Here is a 16,478-nt window from a genome sequence, read left to right as displayed (position 1 = left end):
TGGGAACCTTTTACAAAGTACTTAAAGAAACAACAAAATGAACTGGACTCCTTGGCAGGTTTTGAATAAACACTTACAAACTTTTTATTGACAATAGCTAGTTAGATAAATTAAGGATCTATACAATTTTGTAACATGCAGAAAATAACATTTGTTGATAAACCAGAGAGAGGAGCTGAGGGAAGTCGGAAGGGGTACTTTATGGGGAGGGGGAAAACAGGGGAGATTAAGGATGATATGTTTTTTTGATAAAATGTCTTGACAGTGGGGCTTCCAGAGGTCCCACAATGCCTGACATCAAATGTACATATTTGCTAGCTGTTCAGAAGTACTGCTTTGCCTCTATGCACAGTTTGTCTTCTTTGTGTGATCTCAGCCAATAAGGGAACACATTGTGAACAAAGCCCTCTCTTTGAATAAGAGGGGATAAGAGGGAACATATTCATCTATTGCTGAAACCACCTGGCTGAAGTGCCTGTATTTCTGCAGTGGTTACAAGGAGTACCAGCCTTGTTTTATTTGGCAGTGAGCCAATGCATTTCCTTCCCTTCCATCACGAACAATTCTGCACACTGTTCCAGACTCCCTCCCAGAAGGAAGTCGCAAAAGGGAGCACCTTTTCAGAGGTCATGTTAACATTTGCAATGTTGAACCCCTACACATCTGGATTGGCACTCTTCGGTTTCCAGAAGCCTTGTGTGGCTGTAGAAATAGCTCAAGGAGGCTGACTCTTAAAAGAAACTCAAAAGCACAATTGCTTCATCTTTCTCCTTTGCATGAGCATTTTCCCTAAAAAAGAAAACAGACAAGAAAACTATCATGGGGGCTGCCATGAACCTTGCTTGTCCCATTGAGCTCAATGCAGTTTGCTGCCTAGTAAGTGCACTCCAGATCAGAGCCTTAAACACCCTTCACACATGAGAGGAAGACCACATGATGAAGGGGAAACAGAGCCACACCACTGCTCCTGCCACTCAAATTATAAAGCTTCCCTGGCCCTGCCTCCAATGTCCGTGTACTGTGAATGTCTGCAGGAGTGAAGATTACACTAGAGGGCCCCACCTCATGTGGAAAGTCTATGAGCATAGGCTTCACCACTGTTCAATGTGTGTCCAAAGCAGCTGCATGACATTGTGTGCCCTTGGAGGCAGGGGCAGTGGTGCAGCCCAGATGCCCAATAATCACTTGAAGCCACCTTTGCGTATTTAACATGTAAAAAGAGCTTTAGCTGAGCCCAATTCCGAATCAAACTGAGAATTTGGCCTTCTGTACCCATTTCAGTTGCAGCCTGATAGTGACGAGTGAGTGACAACATAGTCCGGGCGATTTCTTTTCTTTCTTTGCGCAAACTGGTTTGCTTAGCTGTGGCAGAGGCTTAATGTGTGCAAAATGCCTGGAAGACACAGGCTGTGATTGTCACAGCCATCTTTGGAAATCTCATCTTGCAAGGATCACATCCCTGCTAAGTGCATGATTATTTTTCACCCGCTCGAGAAATCAAGAAATGCTTTAGGCAAAATGACCTTTCATGGGAAACAGAGCTTGCTGGCGTGTATGTGTAGACAGAGAGGTAAAAGCATAGCTATGGATATTTCCACCTATGTGGTTTTCACAGCGCAGTGATCAAAACGATTGTTGCAGTTTGTATAAGCATCATTATCTGCAGCTGGCTTAATGGCTCATCATCATGCTCCCCTTTCACAAGCACAGACGCTTCCCGCCTAAGAGCTAACACAAATGAGTGGAAGACCCGTGGATTGTATTTGTTGCTGGGCTGGGCTATTTCTTATACTCAGACCATATTAGTATGGAGGAGAAAAACCAGACAAATACCTTTTCCTCTCAAAGGGAAAAACAGAGATATCTGTCAATTGACTTTTCCGTAAGTAAGATGCTCCCTCCACACCCTAAACTAAGAAGGAAAAGCGTCTCAGGCTACAATCCTATACATTTGACTCAAAGTAGTATACCATGACAATCAGCGCTGTTGTTCTTTATTCAAAAGTACACATCAATCCTTTGGGAGATCAAGCATTCCTGGGAAGCATGATCCTGATGGTGTACATCAGGTGTGTATGGAGTGTTAGGGGAGAGGATAGGGGACATGTCCTCCTTCTGAGGAAGTTTGTACACCTTTGGTCTCTACCCTGCATTTAGCTGTCACCTGTGGCTTCCAGAAGCTGTCAGCGTATGACAGCGGTTACAGTCCAGGAATGGCTTTGACTGGCTGGCTAAACCAGGTGAGGGTAGCCAATGATCTCAAACCCTTGGTGAGTCAGGGACTTCCCCTGCATGTGAAGACAGGCTCTGATGGATTGAGTGGACAAGGCCTATAGTGGGTCCAATGGTCAAGAAGGCATTTTCTGCACATGATACAGAGGGTAGTGGGAAGCAGATGGGGCTCGTCAACCTGGGAAGGTAGCCCACCTTGGAGAAAGAATACTCTGCTCCTAAACCTTCGCTGTCTTGTGGGATATCTTCTGGAGAAGAAAATGCTAAGGAGTAAACCCTACACAAATCTGGAGTAGAGTGCCTAAGACAGTTGGATGATGCCTTGTACACCTCCTTCCAGCAACTCCTGTGGCCAAGCTGGTGCTAAACTACACGAGCGAGATTGAGAACAGGGTCTTGTCATCTAGGCAACTCAGGACCTCCATAAATACTGCATGGGCTTGTGCCCCAGAGAGGTCATTTCAGTGCTGCAAACACAGCAGTTTTGACTTCACTCCCGGGGTTGCACTCCATTGTTTCTCAAGACAGATGAATGGTTGTTGCAACAACAACAACAATATCCAGTCACCTCCACTGGTTATTTACAGCATCTTTGTACCTAGCAATAAGAATGCTCAATGCTTCTGCTGACTACCTGTGGGGACATCTACAAACCTGGTGGGTGAGGACAGCAATAAGACAGTACGGTCCAAGTTCTGCAGCTCATCCTCAAAAGCAGAGGGCTAGCCCAATGCCCATGTGGCATGATTAGCTCTCTCCTTTCGATGGATAGAAGGGAATATATCCCCACTTGAAGAGAAAAATCTCTGACAGCAGAGATAGATTGCTGTCCAGGAAAGGAAACCAAGCAGGGAGATTTGCCTCCAGCCTGTCAGCTCCTTTCTGCTGGATCTCATGCCCAGCAGATCTCTTTACCCAAAAGACATGGGGGAGCCCCAGCTCCTAGGAAAGGGAAGCAACTGGAGGGCAAGGCTGATCTGGAGGGACAGTAGAAACCATGTACTAACTTTTTCATGATAAAAGTTACCTGCACCCATTTTTTCTAAGTCAACCTAATTTACTGAGCCTCTGTGCCATAGCCCCTTCCTCACTCCTAAAGGAAAAAGGGGGGGCTGATCTAGGCATTTATTACACACACCTCTGCATGTTGTAACAGGACATTACATCATAAGATCTGAAGAGTAGATGATGGAACTGCCATCATTTTACATAATCTGATCAAGATATATGGTGGGCACTCTGTTTTTCCATTTCTTCCTCTCTCTTTCACATACAGACACACAAGCAATGGTGAGGCTGACTACTTTTACGGGAACAAGATAATGCCACTATCGTGTAGGAGATTCTCTGGAGCAAGGAGTACCCAAGAGGGCAGGAGATAACAGAGTCATCCAGTGTAACACTACAGATGCTATTTTGTGTGGAGCATAGATTTCAATCTCACAGAACACATTTGTTGTCCCACAGATACCTCCTGCACAATTCATGTTGGTCTCTGAGGTTTGCTATCAGTTTGTGCCACACCATCAATGGAATCCTGTTGCTTAATCAGATGGGAGCATCGCTCTACCATCCTCTAATGTTAAGATTTCAGGAGGCGTGTACTCTTTCCATCCATTCATATTAACTACCCATTTAGCATACATGCAGAGTAGGTAAGAAGGGTACTCTCCCCACTTTCTATCTATTAACACAGAAATCCTCTAGTGTTGGATCAAGTGAAGAGAAGGCTGCCTTTTGGATCACTTTCTTTCTCCCTAGGGAATACTGATAGTGTTTCTAGAGCTGGCTGAAGATGCTTTCTCAACAGCACTTGATGGTTAGGAGATGTTTTTTACAAAGCAAGCCACCTCTGGCCAGGGAATTGTGGGTGGAAGCTGCCATAGGAAGCTATCAGGTGACTGGTCCATCTAGGCTAGTGTCTCTGCACTAACCAGCAGCAACTCAGAGAGGGTCTCTCCAAGCTGTACCTGGAGATTGAACCTAGAAGTCTCTGCATGCAAAACAGATGCTCTACCATTGAGTTTCAACCCTACAACCAGGCTACCCTTACTGCAAGAAATGTGTGTGCATAGCTCCTCAGCATCACCCCACAATTTAATGGGGTTTTTTTCTTCTTTTGACTTGTTCAGGTCTGTAGAGGCTCACAATGGCACTTTCCCTGTCAAGCATTGAGTACCTTGGACAGCTCCTGTGAAACTCCCTGGTAAGTTATCTCTGCAAGGAACTAGAGACAGTGGAAGCCTTACGCTGATCAGACCTGGACTGTGGTAGAGTGTGATTCCTTTTCAAGGCTTAACAACAACCCCACATAACCTGATGGGCACTATAACTATGTAATACAGTTCATAAGTCTGTTTACATCAGCAGCTAATACCAATTCTGCAGCATTTCAGCTGTCATAAGCCACATTTGCACCACACATATAAAGCTCTCATCAGAGGTGGATTTAGGGGAGCACAACTGGTTCAGTCACACTGGGCACAGAGAGTTGGGGGCACCGCAACTGTGATGCAGAAGCAAAGGCCGGGGGGGGGAGAGAGAGAGACCAAATTTTGGTGTTGCACAGGGTGCTGCTGAAATTTGAGACCCCAAGGTCTGCCACTGCTCTCATATACCACTTTAACAGTCGCTGCTTCCTTAAAGGAATAACTGGGAATTGTAGTTTGTGGGTGTGTTTTTTTAAAAAAAAATGAGAATATTTCAATTGAACAACCTAAAATTGAAAGTGAATAAACAAAACAAAACCCTGTAATTTGTTGAGTGCCAAGTGTTGGTAGGAGACCCCTGTGCCCCTCCCTGAGCTACAGATTCCAGAGTGGTTTAATAACCAGTCCCACTTCATGGAGAACTCTGCTAGGTGCATATGTGGTCCTAGAGTCCCACAAAGAAAGAAGCAAACGGAAATTCAAGCATGCTGAGAATCCTCTGTTGGATATCCTTAACCCACCCCTGAACTACAATTCCAAGAGTTCACTGGGGAGAGAGAATTATTATTAAACCAGCTTTTATGCAGATAAAGTTCCAGAATTTCAGTGGACCCATCCAAACACATTGATGAACCCCAAGCTCAAAATCCATACCTGCTTTGGGAATCAGAAAGAAGTGTTGGGGTGAGGGCTTGTTTTTGAGAGTAAAGAAAACATTACACGTACTGCAGCCGAGCACAAAAACTGTGATCTCTATAAAAAAATGTTAATCATGGAAAATCCAGGAATAATTCATGTTTGTAAAAGGAGGGGGCAAAACCCGAGAGTTAATGAGAAGCAAATTGGCCAGAGCAAGTTTAGCAGTGGCATTCCCTTTTAATGTTCCAGCTGCCATCCTTTCTTAAAGCCATGCAGCTGTATCAAATAATGACCTGCAATTTGTAATATGGATGTTTATTATATTTTTTTTCTTTCTATGTCCCCCCCTTAAATTAATAAGGTATCTCTTGTAATAAAACTAGTCTGCTGGGAAGGTTAGCTCAATTGCACCACCCACTGGGACAAAAGCACACAGCGTTATAAACCTCAATGCAATCAGGAAGTCATTCATTCTGTGTTAGAATGTCTCTCTTTACACTGCCTGTGCAGTTTGCTGCCATCGTTCCTCTCTCCTTATCCCCACTTTGCATAAGACGCGCTGCACAAAGGAAAATGTCTCAAACCACCGTCATCTGTATTCTTCTATAGCTGCAAAAGGCAGGTTAAGACACAGCGTGAGAGGCTGCCTCCTGGATGCATTTGGATTGAGGAATGAAAAAGGAGAGCAGTTCTGCTTTTATGGGAGGGTATATACCCTCCCCCCTTTTCTTCCTCACATTACAATGAAGGGCTTAAGTGATCTAACTGCAGATCATATTTTATTTATTGGCGAGAAGGCTTCCCTTTCTGGCTTCTATCAACTCCGATTAGTAAACACCAACGGCTCCAGGAATATGTTGTCTGTTCCGTCACCGCAACCCACAGAATCGAGCCATTTGAGAGACAGAGTGAGTGAGCTGTAGCATGGAGGGAGCAGAAGAGGGGAAGGGAAGCAGACACGGAAGTTTACCCTGCCACACTTGGGAAACTGAAAGGACCACAAGGCATGCCTAATGAAAAAATCCTGCTCACTCTACACAGGTGGGATGCTTTCACGTCAGAAAAGCTTGCCCCTCCCAATATGTCTTGCTTCTGGACCATCTTAACACAAGTATGTGTAGCATGCATCTGTAATATTACCCTCTCCTCCCCCCCAGAAAAAACCCCAATGAAAGGCAAGATTTCAAGGTCACAAAGGAGGGAAGAGAAGTGAGCTTTGGAATTAAATCCTGCAGTAAGGGGAATGGTTAAAGGGCTCCTTTTTATCATCCATGCGTTGCTCTCTGGGTTAGGGATAGGAGATTCAGTTTGTATTTAAATGCAAATTGATCTAATATGTGGACCCAAACACAGCTGCCCTTCAAAATTCATGCTTCTCCGCATTTGGCAATGCAGTTTTCCCATGAAGTAATGTGTACAAAATGTGTTATAAAGGCAATTGCCCTTTTTCATGGAGTTTGTGTCAAAGCATGCATTGGCCAAGTGTGCATAAGCCCATCCTGCCCCATTTCTCCCTCTTCCAGGTCCAAAAGGAGCCACACATTGGCAGTTGGATGTCAATCGGACACACCTAAAATGGTTGCCACTCGTATTGTGTGACCAGGCTCGACAGCCCCAACTCCCAGGGAACATAGGAAAGGAAATAAAGACTCTGACAATGTTATGGAATTAAAATTAAGCCACAACTTTATTAAACTTCTGAATGTAGGAAGACCTTCGCTTAGGCCTTGGGCTTGTATCCCTCCCAGCCCCCCCAGCCGGGGGGAATTGGGGCTCATAGGGTAAATGGGATATGGGGGTGCTCTGTGAGACATAATTGTAGGCAGACAACCCAGCCCATATCCCTGCACACAGGGTAATTCACTGACAACCTTTCAGTGTATGACCAGTGACACCTATTTATGTAACCCATTTAAGAGGGGGACCCTGGAATCGCCGCCGCAGGGGGGTGAGTCACCACTTCAACACACACACACACCCATATAGGGAAGAAAAGACTAAAGGATTCTACCCAAGGCCATAACCACCAAAGTTGTGACGAATTGCTATGGGGAAGACAAAAACCTGCCAATGCAGGAAAATTTCTTCCTGGTCCACCAACAGCAACCAGTCAAACACTGTAGCAGCACCCACTAAACAGGATGAAAAAGTTAACCTGCAAACAAGAAACATTAAACAAAGGGAGAGTAGGGAGGGTGACGCGCGTTAGGATAAAATGCAGATATTCATGAAAATAACAAACATGCATTGTTCTGGGGAAGATGTTTTGCAAAAAAATGTGTATATTAAGTAAATTGCATACAAAAATCAGTGCATTAGCAGAAACTTACACAAAAATGTGGGGGGGATTCATAAGTTTTTTAAAAAATGCAAATTGTCGTGGAAATATGGAGAACTGTTCTTTAGGGTGGAAAAATGAGAAACCGAAATTGATTGATTTGCCCATCCCTTATCTCAGATACATCACAATAGAAGCCCACTCATCTTCTCAAGAGCTGCATGCACAAGCCGCAGCTAATTTTTTGTACTTTTCTTTTTATATATCTTTTGCTTAGGAGGAACCATGGGCTGCACTGAGCTGTGAGAGGGAGACCCACTACATCTCGGCCACTACAAAAAATATCTGTGGCCCCTGCCCTGCTAATGTCAGAGCTCTGATGTCAGTAAGGCAGAAAAGGGGACATGTTCAGGCCTGGCTAGTGAAAAGTATTGGATCCTAAACTAGGGCCCAAACTACGCCAGTTTGAGCTGGCATAGTTTATTTCCTTCCCATTGAGAACAATGGGAATTATAATATAGAGAGAGAGAATATGGAAAAAGAGAAAGGGACACACAAGTACTTCTATGAAAGCCTGGTAGAGCATTGGATGAGGTGGCTCAATGGCTTCGGTTTCCCCCACCGTGCCCTTTAGGATTGCATCCATACTCACTTTTCTATTATGAAAAACAGGTTACAGTACAGGAAGGGAGCATAAAACTGACCAGGCAAACATCAACAGGTCAACATACCACCTACAGTGATACAATGAAGCTGGCTTTCAAATCAGGCTCTAAATAATAGTGAGTGTTTTCCAAAATGACTTGTCAATTGTTATTTTTAAAGAATTTCGCCTTCCGGGGGTGGGATTGTCTTTTATGACCGCTTGGTGATGACCCCACTGGGCATGATAACCAATGTCTGGGGGGGGGGGAGGCAGACTATGTTTAGGGCAGTTTTTCTAGCACCTCCCCCTTTTGGGGGTGAGCAGCGTGGATCCTAAATAGGGCTGCTCAGTCGTGGATACCAAGACCCATCTTTCAAGAGAATGAATTACTTAGGATAAGCACCAAATCAACGCAATCATCAATCCTGATTTTAATTCGCAAAGATGGCGATCAGAGAAGCCATGTTTGGTGGCAGATTTCATGTGCCCTCCTCAAGCCCATGTAGGGGCATGTTGAAGCTAATTTGTAATTAACAGAATCTATGGAAGGTATGAAATGAATACAGTTAGGCCCAGGCACAATCATCACCCTGCTGTAAGCCAGCAAGATCACCAGTGTATGTCATGAGATGCAAGCCTCTGAAAAGTCTGTTGGTTTTTTTTTAATTATTTTTGTGTTATATTAAGTCTTGTCCATCAATCTCATGAGCCCTGCAGAACAATCTGGGGTAGGGAGTGTGGCAAAAATGATATACCTGCTGCTTGGAAGCTCAGACTACCGGAAAGAACAGGGGAACAATGTTTTCCACAATGCCGAGAGTGTCACATGTGTGCAATGGAATTCATAGAATCTGAGTAGCCTGCACAATGCACATTGGGTGTTGGTTTGCCCAGCCAGCTAGCACTGAAATGCTATGTATGCCAACTCAGAAGTAAACCCATTGTGTCTGATGGGTAGGTGTGTACAGGTTTGCAACCTAAATGATCTGAGGGTAAGGGAAAGCCAGATATAGGACCTAACTGACCATCAATGCCTACAAGCAACCACAGACTGGTGTGCAAATTAATTACAAATTTCAAATGATTGCTGCTGTCCCAATTTATACATTGGATGTATTCTTATGGGTTTGAATATAATCCCTCCCTGATTCCCTGGGGAGTGTGGGGAACAGGAAACTAGAGTAATCTCTAAGGAGAAGGATGCTCTTTCTTCAATTAATACAGCAAGCCATTTCTACAGAACTTTGGCAAACTCCTGCCGTGCTGTTGCTCTGATCATAAACACTGAGTGACCTAATGGGGACAGGAAGTATCAGGAAATGCTGTGCAAGTCACAGATTTTAGGAGCTTATGCTGATCTCCTGGATTCTAGTATCTGGGGGGGGGGGGAATTGCAGCGGAGTATTTCTTTTTCTTTTTCGAGTGGTTCAGAACACTTTCAAATGAGCCAAAGAGCATTCTTCCCTGATCATATCCTGCCCCTTACATCCCATTTTTCTCCCACCCAAATAAACAATCCATAGTATTAAATAAATATAAAAAAAGGTTGCTAATCTTCTGGCAGCAGAAACACTGAAATACCAATGGAATTGCAAAAGCGATTCTTTCTGTACAAATCCCAACTTGAGCGATTATTAAATTCTGCTTACCTATCATTCCTCCTTTAGCTTCAAGGGGAAAACATTATGTTTTTAAATTCTTGGCCTGAAATCTGTTGTGTGGCATTATGGATGCTGAAGCTTACATGTTCAGCATTCTAAGTAGGAAGACAAGTCACTCACAAGCTAGTGTTAAAAACAGAAGTTGCTAGCCTTTTCTTCCCCCTCCTGTTTTGTGCAACATTTTTATCCTAAAATACATTACAGAGCCTGTGTTCTTGTTTGGGGGGGGGAGTAAACACTCATAGGCTCCTGCTTTAAACATTGCATGTCTAGGCTGTTCACACACATTGTCTCTTCTGCGTTCCAAGTGGTGTGTTGTAATGCTGGAGTTAAGCTACAACTACCATCCCCTTCATGGATCACTGCCTTGCCGTGGCGAAGGGGCTTGAATAACTCAGAGAAGCTATGAGCTATGCCGTGCAGGGCCACCCAAGATGGACATGTCATAGTGGAGAGTTTTGACCAAATGTGATCCACCTGGAGCAGGAACCAGCAAGCCACTCCAGTATCCCTGCCAAGAAAACTCCATGGACAAAGACAACAGGCATATAAAAGTTATGACACTGGAAGATGAGCCCCTCAGGTCGGAAGGCGTCCAACATGCTACTGAGGAAGAGCCGAGGACAAGTACAAGTAGATTCAGAGCTGATGAAGTGGCTGGGCCAAAGCCGAAAGGTCGCTCAGTTGTGGATATGCCTGGAAGCGAAAGGAAAGTCCAATGCTGTAAAGAAAAGTATTGCATAGGAACCTGGAATGTAAGAACCATGAACCTTGGTAAGTTGGATGTGGTCAAAAATGAGATGGCAAGAATAAATATTGACAACAAACCATCATCTCTGCCCATTGGTCATGATGGCTGGGGCCGATGAGAGTTGGAATCCAAAAACATCCAGGGGACACAACTCCTGCTTCAACATTTAGAGGTCATTTTTAGCTGCCATTGAAAATTTGTGGCAGTGCCACTGTTCTTCTGGGCCACCTTGCCTAGAATGTTTTGCTCTGAGGGAAGAGCCTCTCATAACATCATTATCAGTGGAGGCAAAACTCTTTAAAAGTAAGTAGGAGCAGCAATGGGGTGGTGGCAGTACCATGTATTGCGCCCATTCTGCTCTTTTCGGTGCCGGCCTTCCCAGAGAAAGCCCACCTTCCTGACATCAAAGACCATTTTCTTTTCCCCAAGCCTTTCGAACCTGACCTGTTTTCAGCCTTGTCTTCTCCATGTGTTTTCAAGCTGCATTATTTTTTATTGCTACCTTTTATTTTATTGCTTATCATTCTTAATTTGCCTTATTATGGTGTTATAAGCTGCCCAGATACCTTTTTTAATTATATGACAGGAGTAAATAAATAGAGGAAAATCCCTAAACAAAACCCACCTTTTCCATGGAAAGTCTGACTTAACGATTAGTCCTCACCCCCATGGTGCCATCCTCTGCATGTTTACTCATAAGTAAATCCAAGTAACTTTGGTTGGCTTGTTCCCAAGCATTGTGCAACTGCATTCATTTGTATCCCCCCTCCCCCTTGTCCTCCCTTTTCATGAAAACTCCTCAGGGCAGAGACTTCTTCCCCACCCACCAAAACCACGCTAATATATTTCAGTGTAGAGTCCAAATACCCATTGCTCCATTGTAAGGTCTATACTAGTCATTTGCAAACTGTCTGGCTTCGGGAAATCCTTTCTATCTCAACTTATCTGCTGTGGAATACCTGCCAGGAACCCCCTGCTTGTTGCAGAGGACTCTGGGGAACGTTCTAGCAGCATGGTTCATGCAGCGAGCATTGCCCAAACCCATGCTACAGTGAACAACGGCAAGGGAAGATTGTCAGCGGTGGCCCACCTATCCTTGCCTACCATTCTGATCTTCTCATTGAGGAAGCCTATGGAAGACAGAGTGAAAGCCGTTCCTCTGTGTATTACATGCTTTGATTCCAAGGTTTTACCAGCAACCAAGTCTAGGATAATTTACTGCTTAGCAATGTTTTCATGGTGTACCTCCACAATTTCCCAACTCACTAACCACAAAATTAACCAGAGGTCTGTTGAGCATTATTAGTCTATAGGTATCATTCTGAATGATTACTCATATTGAATGGGTGCTTAGCCAGGTGTAAGAAACAAAATCTAAGGGGCTGCAGCATGCTAAAGCAGAGAACTGCCACTTTTTATATTAATTCAACACCAGGGATTTTATACACACACCATTTCCCATCTGTATTAAACACTAACATTATCCGCTAGGTTATACATTTCTAACCACCACCACCCCCCCAGTTAATTTTAAGAATATGAGATACCATTTTCAGCTCAGTTCTCTGGGATTACATTTTCCTGTTCACTACAGGAAAACAATTAATGAGATTCAAGGAATTTATCTATGCACTCACAGAGAAGCCAAATTAACTGTATCTCTAATAATTCATTCTGCTTTTTTAATTGACTGAAGCTGTATCAACAGACTAGACCTCTTTTTTGCCAATACTCATATAAGCAGCACTAAAGCAGAGAATTACATCTGATTTACAGCCTCATGCTAGGCATATCTCCAAGGTGGCAAGTTCTGGAGCGATTCACCACTGGTAAGCATGCAAAGAGGCAGTGTGATTCGCACTAGATGCTATAACGGGTTTCATGTCATGCTTCTAACACATGAGATCTTATACCTGTTTCAAAAGAAATATCTTTCTGGAGATGTAACACTGCCAATTGCTTAACATGGTTCAACAATGATCTTTCCAATACCTCTCGCAGAGCATAAATTCTCTGCAGTAGATCATTATGTCAGCACTTAGTTAGAACTAAACTGGGTTACTACTTAGTCAGGGTTTGAAACCATATTCAAATTTATGAGATTTCATATTCCAGGAGGGATGGCATAATCCCATGACCCATTTTCTGGTTTAGGAACTTAGGAACCAAGTCAGAGCACTTGTCAATTTAGTGTGATCTTCTACACCAGTGATGGCCAAACTTGGCCCTCCAGCTGTTTTGGGACTACAACTCCCACCATCCCTTGCTAACAGGACTAGTGGTCAGGGATGATGGGAATTGTAGTCCCAAAACAGCTGGAGGGCCAAGTTTAGCAATCACTGTTCTACACCAACTGAAACTTCCCAGAATTTCAGCTAGAAGACTTTCCCATCCCTACCTGACAATGCCAGGAATCAAACCACACAATGCATATTCTCTACCACTGAGCTACAACCCCTCCTGTTAGCAGTGATTAAGCAATCAAGAGTTGAATTTTCACCATCTCCTGTGTCCTGAGCCCCTGGCCTACCAGGCAACAAGTCAGTATGTTAAGTCCCCAGTCCAGGATCAATCCAAGTGTCCAAAGTCCATACAGAAACAGAGTCTCACAAGCTGGGCAGGTCAACAGAAACAGAACCTTCGCTCTGCTGCCCTTCTGTACTTTGCATGCCTCTTACAGCATCTGGGCCTGATGAGACGTGTGACCCTCACCTGTTCTAAGCCTACTCCACCTGAGTTATCACACACCTCCTTCCAGAGCTAGCGAGCCCCACCTGGCCAGTTAGGGAGCTGGGCTGTGGGCCCTTGCTTCCCTCAGATTCCTAGAGCACCCCACCCTCTGCTCCCTACACCGCAGAGCCCACAAGTAAAGTAGGAGATAGCAGTTGCTAGCATTCTATTTATTTATGTGAGGTTTCTTTTTTTTTCATTCATGTTAATCAAGCCTGAGGATGCTGATCTTGAAAGCTTTCTGGGCAAGTACAACTTTCTCAATTCCATCGTCATTTTATTCTTTCTGGTTAGTTACCACTGCAATATTTTATCTATTTTTGATGGCAAATTACCGTTTGGGGCGAATATGCTTTCTTACAAACAGCCCAGAGAAGTTAAAAAATATAACAATAATGGGATTGGTTAACAAGAACTCCAAGCAACATGAATCAATCTCTGCTTGGAACTGATGAGCCTTGTCAATTAAAAAAAAAAAAAGGATTTTGCACCAAAATTACCATTTTTAATGTAATTGTCTAATTGCAATAAATCATGATTTTTAGTGGGAAATGGTTCAATGTTCTTTATCCTTCAGGCTTTTGAGTCTGAATTAATTAAGCAAAACCATAAATGCTGATTAATCCCTTCATGGTTGACAGGAATATCAGACCAGGCTTGGGAACCTCAGACCCACAGGTCAGATGTGGCCCTCCAGGCCTCTCTCTGTGTGGTTTTTGGGACTCTCTACAGGCCAAATTTCTTCCTCAGCCACTCCCCCTCTTCTCAGGCCACACCTAGCTCCTTAGCAGTGGTCATTGAGGAAATAGCCATCAAAAACCAAGCACCTTCAGCTAAGTCTGGAAAGCATCAGATGTCCATCCATGCTGATTAGTAAGCAATTGACGTGAACAGAAGACAGCTGTCTTTTCACTTGACGCCACAAGATAGCATTTATGTTACAATAGGTGATCAGAGTAGCATTAGACCAGATTGTACCAGATTGTGCGTGAGCTCAAATGGCATGAAGGTTACATCTGATTTAGTCCACAGAGGTTGAGGTCAATAACTGCCTGTGTTCCACTGCGAGACACTTTTCACTTCATGGGAAACCTAATGTAGAAGCAGTTTATTCCTTCCTAATGAAGACTCATTTCCCAAAAAGGGGTTTTAATCTCTTTTGTGATGTTTAGACATAAGGAAAGCAAGGAACACCCCAGGCACATTTTCATAGAACTCAATTAAAATCAAGTTCATTTGTGCAAGAGGAGTCCCTGTAACTTAATCATTAATAAAACCCAAGATCCCACATGTATTAGACCTGTGTTTCGCTTGGGTCTGAGGGATTGCTACTGACTAAAATGTTTGATGCGATATGGATTTGCAAGTATCATATATGCCTTTGTGCTGTATATCAATGCCATGATATTGATAATAAGGGATTTGCTGGCTATTTACCACTGACATTTTCAGAAGCTGCTTTGTAATCCACAATGATCTCCCCCTGTATTACATTCCTTTTTGTAAACTAGGCTTCCAGGGTTTTACAAAGAAAGGCACTGTATTGTACAACCTGACATTTGGATGCTTTCTCAAGAGATATTAAGAACTTAACATCTTTATTCCACACTTCTGCCAGAGTAGATTAAAAACTATAGAAGGACATTTTTTATTAGAGTCTAGTTAATCTCCAAAAGTTCATGAGTTCATTTATTCACAAAACTATACAGATGCTTCTTAGAAACTTCTCCAAAAACTACAAGCCTCTTGAATCTAGCAAAATTGCTATAAAGACCTACAGAAGAAGCAGGTATTCAGCTGTCATTTTCTGCTTTTGCCGTTTCTTGTTCGGTCATAAATGCATCTTGAACAACACAACCAAAAGTGTTTGATTGAACTTGAGCAAATTCAATGGATGGCATCCCACAGCTGCAGAGTTTTCAAATTGAAAATAGAGACTTCATTGGGGTAGAAAACGACTAAATTACGTAAAAACTCACCTACTTTTCATCCAGATCATTGTCACTGTTTCCTATGGCTACTGCTATGACACCATTTCTCCCTGGCTGCTGTTGATGCTTTGTCCTTCCTGACTCTGTCACATGAACCCATATTCCAATCAGGATTCACATAGTGAATGTGATAACCTCATGGTGAACTGTATCCAGTCAGATTTGGGCTACATTATGATGTGATTGAGAGCAACAGGGTGGCAACTGAGAAACAATATTGTTGTTTTTATCAGTCACATAGGCAAGTCCAATTAGCTAAAAAAAAAAAATGGGGTGAAAAATTAAAGCATTTCTTGATAATGGCAATAATTTTCACAAGCAACTTCATCCAAGCCCTGCTTGTATTGAATTAGTGCAGCCTAATTTAAATTTTCCATGCTTCCTCTCATGGTTTTCTTTTGCTCATGAAATGTTAAAATGGAATGGAGGGAGAGAATGGTGTGGGAATTAAAACTTAAAGAGAGAGTTTGATTTGAAGGATACATGAATATAATATTCTTGGCCCGATCTCATTTTTATTGCTAACACCCTTCTACCTGTCTATTAGCCCATTAGCAATATTAAAAGCTTACAAAAAAACCTATTCAATGCAACATTTAAATGGCCTTGGAAGACATCGAGAATGTGTTGAATTTAGATGTTTGAAGAGAACTAGAGCATCTTAGGAGTTGGATTTAATTCATAAGAGAATCAGTGCTGGATCAAACCAAAGTTTCGTCCAGTCGGACAAGATTCCCTGTGTATTGGCAGTGCAGTTTTTACACCAGAACTAGACTGGACACAAAGGTGATTTGAAAATTATTGTATTGGCCATTGCCCTGTTTGCATCGCTGTGATGGCCTTATAGTGTTCAATGCACAATCACATACCACCACCATAAGTATATGGGGTGGGAAGTACAATTCAGATGAGAACATGGAACTATATCTCTCCAACCTCAGATTACATACACTTAAGAGCCCACAAGGGAGAACTTTAACGACAGGAAACAAGGAGAAAGGGCACTTTGCACAAAGCAGTAGGTCTCCACAACAGCATTGGGAATCTGAACATCTTGCTAGCACTTCTCTGCCCAGAACAGGAGTGGGGAACCTTTTTCAGTCTGAGGGCGACATTCCCTC

General features: G+C 43.2%; 2 long non-coding RNA genes across 3 annotated transcripts; one reads left to right on the top strand and one right to left on the bottom strand.

The window, feature by feature from the left end:
* The first annotated feature begins 4,383 nt into the window (after window positions 1–4,383).
* Window positions 4,384–8,331, top strand: LOC310706724. 2 transcript variants are annotated; one of them, XR_014526117.1, is made up of 3 exons: window positions 4,384–4,438; window positions 6,132–6,341; window positions 8,251–8,331. It is a non-coding gene; the product is annotated as an uncharacterized lncRNA (long non-coding RNA). The 2 variants fall into 2 exon arrangements; XR_014526118.1 differs by lacking the exon at window positions 8,251–8,331 and adding an exon at window positions 6,824–7,018.
* On the bottom strand, window positions 6,961–16,183 carry LOC310706689. Its single transcript, XR_014526069.1, has 2 exons — window positions 15,346–16,183; window positions 6,961–10,581 (listed from the first exon to the last, which is right to left on the bottom strand). It is a non-coding gene; the product is annotated as an uncharacterized lncRNA (long non-coding RNA).
* Between the last annotated feature and the right edge of the window lie 295 nt (window positions 16,184–16,478).

The sequence above is a fragment of the Podarcis liolepis genome, assembly GCF_965112155.1.
Source record: "Podarcis liolepis genome assembly, chromosome: 5".
Taxonomy (NCBI): Eukaryota; Metazoa; Chordata; class Lepidosauria; order Squamata; family Lacertidae; genus Podarcis; species Podarcis liolepis.
The sequence above is the reverse complement of the archived record's forward strand: the minus strand, read 5'-3'. Positions and strand labels throughout refer to the sequence as shown.